Genomic DNA, 13,327 nt, shown 5'->3' on the forward strand with positions numbered 1-13,327 from the left:
AGATCATAGTCCAGAGAGATAACTCTCTGGGATAGGTTTGAGAACAAAATAGGAGAGAACGTAAGATCTGGTATAATGAGTGATTTCTGTAGGGAAGAAGTTGTGTGGCTTTCAGAGAAATTGTGAAATCAAAAGGGATGAAGAAAATTATACAGCAGAAGACTGCTAGAGCAAGAGCATTAAGGAGGAGCTTAGGCCAGCGGCTCTGTGCCAAATTCAAAGAAGATCATAGGTCTGACAATCCAGGAGAGCCACAAGTTGGGCATTTCAAGTGGTTTAGGGGAGAGGAACATTATTCATTAAGCAACCATTCATTAATCATCTATTGTGTGGCAAAGTGCTATGCTTAGCAGTGCGGAAGATAGAAACACAATTGAAGATGTCCAGTAGGTGAAATGACAAACACAAATATATCACAATTTGGTTATCTAAGTAACAAATCTGACGTTTAAGGCCAGACCTACTTTGTTAAGTCGTTAAACTGGTTGTTAATTACGGTTAACTACAGCCGAACTAGAACAGGGACGATAAGGCTTCTGTGCTAGAGGGCACTTAAGAAATCACCTGGTCCAACCCTATTATTTTACAAATGAAGACACTACTAATATCCCGAAAAAGTGAAGTTACTTGCCCAAGGTGATATAGGTTACTACGCGATAGAGCCAGAATTCAAACCCAGGTTTTCTGACTCCAAATTTAATGTCTTTCCAACTAAAAAGGAAAACTAGCAATAACTGTAAGTGCTTCAGTAATCTGTAAGGAAAGGTGAAGATAGAGAGGAGCAAAGATTTCTAAAGGAGAAACCCTGATTCCTGAATGATGGAAGCTGAAATTAACTCAAGCGATGGCAAAAAACGACGCTGGGCCCAATTCTGTCTCAGAAGTTACCACATTTGCCAACCAGCAAGGACCCTCTACCCTTCCACCATCCCAGCCATCCCGTCGGCGTCCTTCTTTCCCCACCCAAAGAACAACATCCATTATAGAAACATCTCTCTCAAAAACAAAAAAAGTATTTGATTTACAATACTATCAAGGCAACACCAGACAACATATTTTGAATGGGTTTCCATCTTCCCCTGACGTCCTTGCCCTTTTGCGATTTTAAAAGCCATTCTCTCGCCCGTCTCCTTGTTCCTTCAAATCTTTCTCGTAAAATCCTGAAGTAGCGGTATGCTGTCCCGGCGCAGGAAACAAGCCCTCCTGCTGAGCATGCTCAGTACAAGGGTAAGCTTCTTGCTAGAACAGTAACACAATATGGTATTCTTTGGGATTAGGACTATTAGAAAGAAGAGTTTAGGGCAGCGGGAACTTCATTGCCGCTACTGCGCAGACTCTTCTTTTCACGCAGGCTTATTGGGAAGAAAGCGGCTAAAATTGACGGTAGACACGTGAACTAGAGCGGACCACCCCTCCTTCCCTCAGCTGTACTGCTTTGGATTCTCAAATTTACAATCACGAAAGTTCTATTGTCTCAGGATTGGCCCTTTGTGACACATGACATCATAGAACTTGATTCATAATTCGGCTTCCTATTCGCCCATCGCACCATTGTGACGTCACAATCAGCCCACGTTTTATTGTAGGTACCCAACTCCCCCCTCTCCTCATCTTCGTGGTTCATCTCTGCCTCGGCCCTCCCTCCCACATCCTCTTCGGTTCTAGCGTGACAGTCTGGAAGAGCCGGCTGTCCCTCCAGCTTTTACTGCTGCCGTAGCTGTTGCTGCTTTCGCAAAGCTGCTGCCACTGGGTCTAAGGAGGTAAGCTATTAGCGTTAAGGAAACTTCGTCCTGGAACTGTGTTCTGCCATGGCAGATATGAAAAAAATGAAGGAAGCAGAGGGGCATGCCTTCTAGCGTTACATTTTCTCTGCCTCGTCTCTCTAGGCTGGACCGAGCCTGAGAGTGGTTTATCTTATAAATGCAGCTGTTGCCGCTCCACCACAGTGGGTTGGAAGAGCTATGTTTTATTTCGGCCGCCTTTTCGGGCATGGAAAAGTATGCCTCTTTGAAAGGTGAATGAGCAAGGGGTAGATTTTGTAGGTTCTCTCCTCTTCTGCCCCTCCACTCTGCACCTCCTGCTTCATTTTACTCCAATCTTATTAGGAACCGAAGCTTAAGAGTTTTTGCCCTACCAGTGCTTATCGCACCTGTTAGGCTAGTGGAAAGGACTGCAAGCTGGTTTTCTACACCTAGCAGATTCTGTGTGGATGCACAGACTCTGCAAAGAGAGCTAAATGCGGGGCGGGATAGGGTTCTCTGTGGTAGGTCTCTCTATGGTTGTCGGCTGACCGGCTTTGGATGGATTTGCAGAGGGGAGGTCGGGGGAGCTGTTGCTGTTGCTGCGGCTTCCGTTTGGGTGGATTTACAAATGTTGAAGAAAGAGGGGAACGCTTTGGAGTAGGGTTTCCCCTGCTGTTGTGAGAAGCTTGAGACAAAAAAAGAGAGAGAGAGAAGACATCAGCTGCTTGAGTACATTTCTGCTCCCAGGGCCGTGAAAAGAGGCAGATGTTAGGTTCTCAGCTGCCTTGGCCGGGTGACTTAACCTCCCTAGCAAACCAAGAGGGGTTTTAGGAGGGTGGGGGAGCCTGTTTGTCGGTTTGTGACTGTGTGTGCGCCTGCCTGTGTATGCCGCCCTTCCCCCAGGACCCGGGTGGAAGGATTGCTTTCCTGGGACTGCTTTGGTTTTATTAAAACCAGATAGGAATGGCTTTAAAACCTTATGATGAGTGGTGAGAAAGATGAGATTGGTGAAGAGGCAGAGTGGCTCCGAGGGAACGACAAAGGCAGCCGTTTTAGGGAGGCAGGGAGCGAAGAGCCTCGCTGCCGACCCCGTCTACCCCCCAACATCAGCTCATGAGAGCGGTGGGAGCTGGTTGGCTGTGTGTGAGAGCCTAAAGCCGACTACCTCTAGGGAGAGAGGAAGGGGTGGGAAGGAAGGGTTGCTCGGAAACTTGAGTACAGGATGGTGAGCGGGCTAGGGGGGGGAGAGAGAGAGACTGGGAGGAGGAGTGTATCTTTTTTTTAACTTTATAAGGAAAACAGCTTATTTAGCATTTTCATACAATCCCCTTTTCCTTCTCTTCTCCCCCCTAAACAAACGAACAAACCCTGTGTGCTAGAGCTTTTAGAGACTGTCTTGTAAACGTTGAGTGCGATTGCAAGTTAAGGGTGAGAATTTCCCCTTTCGGTTGTGAGTTGACTTCACCCCCCCACTCAGTTCCAGGTGACAAATCTGGAATATAGTATGTGTTGTCCAATTCAGGTCACAGAAACCCGTACAATTGAGAAATTCGGTGAGTGGTTATTAGCCGGGTGGGAAGGCATAAAGGCGGAGTTTCGAGTTGGGAACTGGTAACGGTAGGTAGAGACTTAACTGGATCAGTTACAGGAAGGGCTGTATTAGTGTTAAAAAAGACGGAAGAGCTGCAACATTGCAACCAGGTCCCTCCAACTTTGCAGATGTCTTGTTTCTCGATGTTGTTTTACGTGCTTGCTTTCTTCAGTTAACCAAAAAGTTAACATTTAACTAGTTTTTTACTGGCTTGTTGGGGAGGAAAAGGTACTTAATAATTTTCTTTTTACGTCTTAAATGGAGTACATTTTAAAAGATCTGGAAGTCTAGTTCATTGAATCAACTCTGTGATATAGAAGCTAAAAAAAACAAAAAAAAATACCCGAGGATATAATGCTCACCTCATGAAAGGTAAAAGTCCAGTTGTACCCTGCCCTGGTCAGAACACATCTGGATTTTTGTATTCAGTTCTGGGTACCACAGTTTAGGTAGGACACTGACAGGTGGGACCATATTCAATGGAGAGCTAGCAGAATGAAGAAAATAAATAGAAATCATGAATATAGGGAGATCAGTTGAAGGAACTGGAGTTACTTAGCTTAGAGAAAAGACTTTGAAAGGACAGGATAGTTAAGTGAGTCACTTTGTAAGACTGTCTGGTAAAAAAGCAATCAGACTCCTTCTGCCTGGCCCAAAATGAACCTTAAAAAAACCCCAAACACTATTTGTGATTCTCCAGAGAAGTAACATCATAAGAATCCCTATTTCTGGATGTGATTCCAATTTCTTTCTGTTACTTAAGTGTTTGCCTTTTTCTCTCCTGTGTGTTTTGTTTGTTTGGTCTTCAGGCTAAAAGAAAACTGTGGTTGACAGTTACTGATAGATAATTTAATAAAATTGTGTCTTTTGCCTGAAGATGAAAACCAAAAAGAAACTCTTGCAATTGCCAACGTATACCTGTGGTGACTTCACAGACTTTTCCCTCCTTCCCCATTTTTGTAAAGATAAAACCCCAAGACACTTAATTTGCAGGGTAGGGGTTGGAGGAGGAAAATTAGATGAACTTATTTTTTCAAAACTACCCTCAGAGGTTCATGATTCAGAGAGCAAAGGAGCTAGGTTAACTTGGATTTCCTCACCTCTGAATTTACTTTGACAGATACAATTAAAATTAAAAAGACCTATTTGTTTGCATCTTAGTATTTGTAGTAAATGGTAATCACTCATCTTCCCTAGTATTAAGAACACTGGACTAGGAGGATACTTCAATTTCTAATTTCAGCTATACCATCTGCTATACCCCCAGGCTGGTCACTTCGATATGCTGGGTCACTTTTTTCTTATGTAGAATGAAGAGGTTGGACCAATTATCTCTTAAGTCCCTTCTAACTGGAAGGCTGACAGCATCTTTTTCATCCTTCTTGCTCTCTACTGTCTCTGGAAGTTTTTCTCTCCTCATCCATCCTTTTGACTGCTAACCTGAAATGAGACAGCTCGAAGGAGAAATGTTTGTTTCTTTTTCTGCATTGCAACTTGTGTGGTACTGAGGGTAGATAAAATTTCGCCTATCAACCTCAAAACATGAAACTTTGTAGTTATCTATGGTTCTTTATCCTTTGTATTTTAATATCCACTCCAAATGAAGTTCTCCCCCCTTTGGGCAGTTTGAATGTCTTCGTTTTCCCAGACAGATCCTTTAACTAAATACTATTTTTTTTGTCTGTAATGCTCTAACAAAATTATTTTCTTGCCTGCTATATTGTCCTAGTGCTTCTTAGGTATGTTGGCATTTTTTCCCATCATTACCTAAAGCTTCCCCCATTGAATTATCTAAGAATACCTGTTCGTTCTCCTGTCTACCTAGTCTTTGTTTGCTACTGAAAACATATCCCCTCACTGAGACCATGGGGTCTCTCAATACAACTGGTACCAGCATCCAGCTTTCACTTAAAAAGAAGTCTTGAGTGGATCGATTACCTCTAGAGGGAGCCCATGGTACTTTTGGATAGTTCTGTGATTAAGAAGTTTTGCCTTGTGGGCAGGAAACCTGGGTTCAAATTCTGTTTCCCATACCCTATTGTGTGACCAAGAGAAAGCTACTTAACCTCTCAGGCTCACTTTCCTTTGCTGTAAAATGGGAGTAATTAATGTGTTCATCACCTTACGTCATGGGGTTGTGGTAAGGAATTCCCTTTTTTCAAATCTGAGTTGTCCAATATTCTTTATTAAAGCAAACCTAAGTATGCCTCTTGAAGCTTCTGTGTGATGCACCTTATTCTGTAATCTGGTGCCAGGCAAACTATTATTTAAGCCCTTTTCTATGGTGACAGCTCTTTAAGAGCTTCAGTACAACTTATCAAGAGGGCAGCCAGGTGGTGAAGTGGATAGAACAATGGTCCTGGAATCAGGAAGACCTAAGTTCATATTCAGCCTTGACACTAGCTGTGTGACCCTGGGCAAGTTACTTAACCCTGTTTGCCTCAGTTTCCTCATCTGTATAATAACCAGGAGAAGGAAGTGGCAAACCACTCTAGCATCTTTGCCAAGAAAACCCCAAATGGGGTCACAGAGAGTCAGGCACCACTGAAAAATGACTCAAAAACAACCTATCATGTTCTCCCTGAATCTTTCCTCCTCATTTCTTTCAACTCATCTTCTGTCATAATTTCCATTTTCTGCACCATCCTGCTTTGCTTGTTCACCATTAGATATTCTTCAGCTTGTCAGCATCCTATCTAAACTGTGGTGTTTAGAACTGAACACACAAAATTCCAGCTATGGTTTGATCAGGACAGAGTACAGTGGCCTGTCGCCTTCCATAAGTTTAATACTATACTTTTCTTAATGTAGCTAAAGTTGCTTTAGTTTTTTCAGCTTCAGCAATCAGTAAGTAAACGTTAAGCACCTCCAGTATGCCAGGTGTTAATGATTCTGTACGTAGAAAATGAAGCAGTGTCACAGTGTTGAGTCACTGACTTTGCAGTCCACTAAAACCATAACTTCTCCATAGGCACCTTATACTTGTGAAGTTGATTTTTTTTTTTAGAACCCCAGGTGTAAGACTTTACATTTATGTCATTAAATGTCATCTTATTCAGCCTGTCATTCCAGCCTGCCAAAATCTTTTTGGATTCTGACTTTGTCATCCAGTGTAAGGTATCCTCTCCCAGCATCAGGCCTTTTATTTTCAACTCCCTCTCCAAACACACCATGCTGCTTGGCTACGTTGCTTTCAAAATATAATTTTCTATGCTTAGGGCATCCTTTGTCTATCCTTAACCATTTCCCTTCTCTGACTTCCTCAAATCACTTCACATACCTTCTCTAAATAATAATAAAAGATAAATTATGCTTTTACTTTTTTTTTTAATGCTAGTGATCATATGAATCAACATGGCTATCAGAGTTCATATATATTGTTCACAATATATAAACCTCTTAGAGGAATTTCCACTTAATTTTCTCCTGTTTTTTGTGGTTTTTAGATTTTCTGTGTCTGTAATTATCATTCCTCTCCTTAGAAGCAGGTTTTTATAAACTTATGCAATGACGAAAAATGAGAGTATTGCTCTACTGTTGATTAATCATGGTAAATTTATTGCTTTGTCAGTTGATTTAGGCCACATTTCTCTATATCTGTCTTATATAAAATCTAAATTTGGTTCGTGGTCTATTTATTCAATATACATCCTACATATGCTTAATTTATCATTTTTATATGAACATCTCAGTCACTCAGTTAGCTTTGGTCTCTGCAGGCATGGGACCTTTGGTATGACTGGTTTTATGGCTTGTCATACAGAATGTCACGCATAGATTTATTCAGCAAAAATTTTCTTCCTCTGTGTGTGAGAGATATTGAGCTAAGTGTTAAGGGGCCTTCAAATAAATATATGATAGATCTTACCCTCAAAGAGCTTACTTTCTAAAAGAGAGACAGTATTTATACAAAAATAATCGTAACACCATAGGTAGACAATACACAATTTTAATAGGAGAAGTTAAAACCAGGAACTGTGGGATATCAGTGAAAAGATTTCTTTTAGCTAGGGAGATAAGGAAAGGGCTTTGAAGAACTTTAAAGTGAATATTATTGAAAAGGTGGCTTTAACTAGGGGTGAGGGGGGAGAGGAAGCTTCTTAGAAGGGTGAGGGAGAACTATGTAATGGTGGCATGGAGGAAGGCGAGCATATAGTATGTTCAGGAAGGATTAGTCTGGTTTGGTTGAATTTAGGTTAAGTGAAGGGAAGAAGTGACATAAAGCAGGTACCACTTGAATTCTGAACTAAGACATTTGGCCTTTAATTGAAAGCCATTGCAAATTTTTGAGCAGGAGATTGACTAGACCATTGCATATGTCCTTTTGGGAAGTTTAATTATACAGTGCGGTGTGAAATAAATTGGAGGATAGGGGATGGAGAGGTAGTGGGGGAACTATCAGTTAACAGGCATTTATTAATCATATCTGTATGTGCCAGCCACTAGGGAAGCAGCATGGTATAGTAGAGAGATCAGTGGGCCTAGAGTCAGAAAGAACTCTGGGTTCAAATCCTGCTCTTAGATGTTTATTAGTCATGTGACCCTAGGCAGTTATTTAAACTCTGAGTTTCACTTTCCACATCTTCCTCCCTTCCTCTCCCCTTTCCAGCTTTTTTTGCATGTTGTCTTCTCCTATTAAATTGTTAGCTCCTTGAGGACAGGCTTTTTCATATTTGTATGCCCAGTGCTTAACACAGTGCCTGACACAAAGTAGGTGCTTAATAAACATTGAATATTATCTGATTAAGTGGTGTAGGGATATGGATGTACATTTTGTGAAGGATGGATTGTATAGGGGAAAGACTTGAGGTAGGGAGACCAATTAGAGTCTGTTGTAATGGTATAGGTAAGAGATAATGAGGTGTCCTGAACTACAGTGGTATATATGAGTAGAAAGAAGGAACAGATCCAAGAGATGGAGGTAGAAATGTCAAGATTTGGCCATTAAATGGATACGGGAGGGGGGAGGAGTGAGAGAGAGTCAGGATTCAAGCATGACACAGACTATGAACCCAGGTGATTAGAGAGATGTTTTTTGTTGTTGAGTCATGTCTAACTCAATTATGACTGTTGGGAAAGATACTGGAGTGGTTTGCCATTTTCTTCTCCAGCTCATTTTACAGATGAGGAATTGAGGCAAACAGGGTTAAGTGATTTGCCCAAGGTCGTGAAATTAGTAAATGTCTGCGGCCAGATTTGAGCTCACAAAGATGAATCTTCCTGATCCCAAGCCCAGTGATCTATCCACTGGGCCACCTAGCTGCCCCAGAATAAAATAGTGCCCTTAATAGAAATAGAGAAGTTCAGAAGGAGGGTTGGGTTTGGGGAAAAAGATAACAAGTTATTTTGGAAAAGTTGAATTTGATATGGTGGTGTTGGTATGAGGAAGACTTAATCATATTCTGCCTCAGACACTTACTTAGCTGTGTGACCCTGAGCAATTCACTTATCCTCTGTCAGTTTCAGTTTTCTTTATTTCTATAAGACTGAGGATAATAATAGTACTTATCTCAAAAGGTTTTGAGGATCTAAGTAGATGTGAAGTTCTTTGTAAATGTGAAAGTGTTATAGAAATGCTAGTTTTTATTATATAAATGTTGATGGGATATTTAGTTCAGAATGTCTAGTAGGCAGTTGTTGCAACTAGGGCCAGGAGTATTTTTATATATATATATATATATATATATATGTCTAAGAGTCCTTAGCATAGAGAAAATAATTAAACCCATGTGAACTGATGTGAATACCAAGAAAGAGAAAAGAAAAAAAAAAGAGTCCAGGACAAAGCCTTGGGGTTACATCCGTAGCTAGGGGGCATGTTGTGGATGATGATGTATCTATTGCAATATTCCAGTCTGTGACAATGAAAGCCTTGAACTGGGATTGGAACACAGAGAATGGAATGTTACAGAGTGATGCCAAAGATATTATGAAAAAAATAATCCACAGGATTTGGCAGCTGATTGGATGTAAGAGTAGAAAGGGGGGGAGACAAGGAGAGAATATTCAGATTTGGAGCCTAATTAAGTAAGAGGATGATGGTGCCATTAACAGATACACAGAGGTCAGAGAGCTTTGGTTGGGCTTATGAGAGGTTGAAAGTATCATGTGGAGATGATTACAGTTTTGAATTTGGTGAATATGAGTTGCTGGATGGACATCCAGATATAAATGGCCAGCATGCCTGAAATACAAGTTTAAAATTCAAGAGACAGGTATGAGCTATCAAATCTTTTCTCCTTTTCTCCCCAGTAGTCCTCTTCATCATGTCTCTATTGCCTTCATTCTGTGACTTTTATTTTTTCTTCTCTGTCTTTATCATATTTAAGATATAGTTAATTTTTTCTGTAGATTTCTGACCATTGAGTTGGAAGAATCCCACAAAGCCTCAGTTCTTGGCTTTGTTTTCTTCCATCCTTAGAGCCCTCTTTTCCCTTTAATACATCCTCTGCCGTGGACCCTGTTGGGGAGGGGATAATTTCTTTGGAACTTAAAAGAAAAAAATTTATCCAGACAATTCTGTCATTTGGCGCACCCACAGAAAATCAATAGAACGTTACAATGGAAAAGCACCATCCATTCTAACCACTGCCTCTACCTCCTCCCCTGCAGAAGTTAAACATCCATTAAAAGGCCCTTCAGGCCAATTTCTATTTTACCATTGTATCCCTATTGCTTAGCACCCAGTACTTTATACAGTAGTATCACTGAATAAATGTTAATTGAATTGAAGTCACCGGTCCCTTGACTTATTTCTAGTCCAGTGCCTAAGGTGATAAAATAATCATAAGAATTTATGTTTTAAAGTAGTATTTTACATAACATGTGTAGAACATAAGGTCTAGGCTTATGCTCCCAAGTCACACTCTTGACTAGTAGGCTGAATCCACAGAATACACGTGGTTTGCTATGTTTTCTTTCAGAGTTCTTGGGGGAGAAGCTGAGGGTAGTTTTCTAATGCTATCACACAGAAGCCCCCATTCATTTTGTTCCCTTGGTATCATTTGACCAATTATTATCCTGCCAATATCAGTTTGGCCAGTTGATCACTCCTTAGTATTAATCAGTTAATATTAATTAGCTTTTACAAAGGGATGTTTGCTTAGAACGTATAGCAAGGACAGTAGTACAGAAATATCCTGGCAAACTAAGGCACACTCTCCTTTTCACACCAACTTGGTCCTTGGGAGTGTGGGCTCACACTTAAAAGTGATGACTAACAAACATATGTCCACCAAGTTCACTTCTGAGTGTAGACAAGGTATCTTGGCTGCTGGGTCAATTTACTTCTGGGCTATGTCAAGCTCCATGCCACTATCTCACTAAGCTCCCCTGCTGTGGCTACTTCGTAGATTCTACCTATTGCTGGACCTCTAGTGGCTCTTCTGATCTCCTGAAACTCATAAGGTTGTAACCTGGTTAATTCTATTTCTAGCTATAATCAAGAAAGAATAAGCACAACAGAGATAAGACACATTTGAACCACGTGTTCACAGCCACATGGTGACAGAATGAGAAAGAAGCCAAGCTCCATCCTCAATCCAGATGGGTACAGCAGTTCTTGCCTTTATTCACTACTGGGTAATGTTCTTTTGAGCCTTTTGTATGCATACTCAATTCTGGCTCAAAAGACAGTTAAAAGGATTTGTATCACCACATTAAGATTTGTACTTGTGTGCAGAGAAACAGAGTTTAAGGCCCCATCATCTCTCATTTCCAGAAGCAGACTCAGCAGCTGTCCCTGTGGAATGCCAAAAAGTAGAGGATGTTATGAATGATGTAACCCTGGTTCCAAACACCTTCCCTCCCTCCCTCATCCCCAAGTCATTTAATTTTTAGCTGTGACTTGCTTGCTAGTATATTGGTAGTTTCAGCCTTTGACATTTAATAGAGAAGACACCATTGTTATGGAGGATGTCTGAACACTGCCACAGCATCTGGTGTTACCATTCTGCAATGCCATCCTTTTCCAAAGCAGTTCATTGCTTTTTGCCTCAGGGCTGTATAATGGGACCAAAAAAGAGACAGACTATATTACCTGAGGGTTCTAGATTAGATTAGTAAATAAGACATAGGTAAAACACAGCCTTTCTTTCTGTTAACAAAAGGTAAATTTCAAAATTTCATGGATTTTTCTAAGTAGTTATTTATTGTTTAGTAACTTTCAGAGAATATGCTTACTTGTATTTTGTTGGTTTGTTTATACTAGTCATCTAGATTAAAAGCAAAATTAATTAAAAAAATTAAATGAAAAAAACTTGTTGCTGGCGACAGCAATAACAGTAATAGGCTGCTATTAACAGGCTTTTTTAAGAGGAAATTTTCTGTGAAGTACATTGTACTTAAAAATGAAAAAGATTTGACCTAATTCAAAGTTTCCATTCCATAGTAGAACATACCACCTGACTAATTTCTAAATGTTATCATTCCCAAGCTGTTCAACTCCTACTGAACTATGGCATGTTCCCACTGTGGGAACATTTTTAGTTGATTTGTGTCTATTTGTTTTTATAATTACATGGGTCTTGTATCAAAAAGTATCTGACTGGAAAATTTTTAGAAACATTAAATAGCCAACCGAATTCTATGCCTCCTCTAGTTGAGCTTCAGCTGGTGCTTTTAAAAAGAAGAGCCACTCTGCTAGAGAGGAATATAATTAAGCACGATAGAGACCTTTGCTCTTGTTTTTTGGCAGAGTCCTAAGTGGCTGAGATTTAGGGGGATATATTTAATCATTTTTCAGTCATGTCCAACTCTTTGTGACTCCTTTTGGGGTTTTCTTACTAAAGTGGTTTTGCTATTTCCTTCTCTAGCTCATTTTACAGATGAGGTAACTGAAGCAAACAGGGTTAAGTAACTTTGCCCAGTGTCACATAGATTCAGGGGGATAGCATCTCCTTTTAGAGTGATGCATAGACCCTAAAGGAAAGAATAACAGCTTTCTCAAAACAGAGCTGTGGTTATGGATATATCTATCTGTCTATATAGATAGATTAGATATATCCATAACTACTATACTAGCTTGGGTGGGTGGAGTTCGATATGTATCTATGTAGATATATATCTAACTCCACCCACCCAAGCTAGTATATCTATATAGATATAGATATCCAACTCCACCCACCCAAGCTAGTATAATATCAGTTACTTTCTCCCTACCTTCATGAATTTGCACTTTCCTCTCTTGCCTTCACCCTCAGCAACACCATCTTCTAAAAACTTGTCCTTATCTTCTGTTGTTATCATAGGATTATAGATTAGTAATGTACCTCATTGATCATTTAGTGCAATCCCCTGATAGTACAGATGCGGAAACTGATATTCAGAATGGTAAAAAATGATTTGTCCAAGAACACATAGCTTTTCAGTAGCAGAGCTGGTATTCAAAACCAGTTCTTCCAACTCTGGATCTGGTGTTCCTTCCACTCTACAGAGCCAGAAATTATTCCTGTGAAGCGATTGTTATGAAATTCTTCTTCCCCAAGGAATAGTTCTCAGGAAACCAAATTCAGTAATTATTCATTTGCTTCTCTAGGGTGTAATAGCTGTCTGGTGTGCTTATCCCTAAGGGTAGTATTCAGGGCACCTCTGCTCATGTCTTTGGCACTCTTTGCATTGCTGTACTATAGAAGAAATTACTTTCACTTTTGAAGGAAAATTTATAGATACTGCCTTCCCTTTATTTTAATTGATCTCAGCTTTGTGTAAATCTGAATTTAATACCAATGGCTTCTCAGCTTTGCTTCACACATTTTAAGTGATAGTCTTTATTTAGACTGGAAGCTTTGTGGAAGGTAGGGCAGTTCTTAATGGTGTATCCCTGTCATAACAACCTAGTCAATTTCTTGAGTAGCAATATGGTCTAGTAGTAGAAAAGAGTTGGAAAACTTCAGTTCAAGTCTCAAGTCTACCACCTTGTGTGATCTTCCCATTTAACCTTTCTGAGCCTCAGTTTCGTTCTTTGTAAAATGAAGATAGTTTTTGGTAGGGTTCT

General features: G+C 40.2%; 1 protein-coding gene across 3 annotated transcripts in view; it reads left to right on the top strand.

The window, feature by feature from the left end:
- The first annotated feature begins 1,373 nt into the window (after positions 1-1,373).
- The window catches only part of ELOVL5 (ELOVL fatty acid elongase 5), a 92,286-nt gene continuing 80,332 nt past the window's right edge, over positions 1,374-13,327 (top strand). For all 3 annotated transcript variants that reach the window (XM_020993914.2, XM_020993915.2, XM_020993913.2), the window contains exon 1: positions 1,374-1,760. The gene's annotated coding sequence lies outside the window, so the exon portion shown is untranslated. The remainder of the gene's footprint in view (positions 1,761-13,327) is intronic.

This window comes from Phascolarctos cinereus, unplaced genomic scaffold, assembly GCF_003287225.1.
Source record: "Phascolarctos cinereus isolate Bilbo 61053 unplaced genomic scaffold, phaCin_HiC Scaffold_5;HRSCAF=322, whole genome shotgun sequence".
NCBI lineage: Eukaryota > Metazoa > Chordata > Mammalia > Diprotodontia > Phascolarctidae > Phascolarctos > Phascolarctos cinereus.